Source organism: Uranotaenia lowii, chromosome 2 (assembly GCF_029784155.1).
Source record: "Uranotaenia lowii strain MFRU-FL chromosome 2, ASM2978415v1, whole genome shotgun sequence".
Classification (NCBI taxonomy): Eukaryota; Metazoa; Arthropoda; class Insecta; order Diptera; family Culicidae; genus Uranotaenia; species Uranotaenia lowii.
This window is the reverse complement of record NC_073692.1, coordinates 152,625,544-152,626,526: the sequence shown is the minus strand read 5'-3', so window position 1 is coordinate 152,626,526 and position 983 is coordinate 152,625,544.

Below are 983 nucleotides of genomic sequence, written 5' to 3'. Positions count from 1 at the left end.
TTAATCGTCAAACGGTTTAGAACTGCGTCAAATTAGGTCCAAATCTCATCAGTTTTGGAGCAATCCTTATACCGGTTCTGCAAAGAGGTGGGTTGAAACTGGTATAATGGACCACTGGTATAATGGACTAAAAATATAAGATCTTAGAGTTGCTTCGCTTAGTCGTTAGTGGATTGCATTCAGATGAAAAACTATTCATTAGAACTAAATTACTTTTTCAACACAGTCTCAAAGCCTCAAGGAGTAATTAAAAGTTACTTCTGTTGAATGCTTGATGCTTGATTTCCATATCAAGTGTCCAATTAGGCAATACTTTTGCTAGACCCCAAAATGTCTTAAACACCCTCGGGTTCATCTTTCCGAGCGTGGGTTCTGAGTTTCCCGGGAAATTTTCTTTATAGCAACACCCCCGAAAAGAATGCCGCATCTGATTTTTTTCCCTGTGCAACCGAGCTTGTTTCTTCGGGTTTCCAGATAACTGTCCGGACCGGCAAAAAAAAAAAAACGGGCAAATCCTCCAGTCATGTATAGGGTACCGGAGAACTTTTCCAGAGTGACCCGGTGACATTTAAACTGTTGAGCAGGGGCATGGCGTTGGCGTCCACTTCCAAGGGGAAAAGGCCAAAGATTCATCACTCACTCACGCAGTTGATTCAGAAGTCATGTTTTATGGGGTGCGCAAATTTCGCTGGGATCGTTTCTTATTATTTGAAACGAATCTCGGTTTATTGCCATCAGGCAGCAGCATCCGAGAGGCTCCGGTTCAGATTTGTTTTCCCCATTCTACCCACTTTTGTGTTGATTTTTTCAAATGTCAAGTTACTCACTCGTGCGTTGGAGTAATGGAATCTCTGAATACCACACACACCGAACTCCCGCGCGATTATTTGCCTGCTGCAAAACCGTTTCCCTCGGGTGAGTGGGTGCAGGATGGAGTTTCATGTTTAAGCTCGGTAAAAGTAGAAACCCCCTCTTTTCCCCCC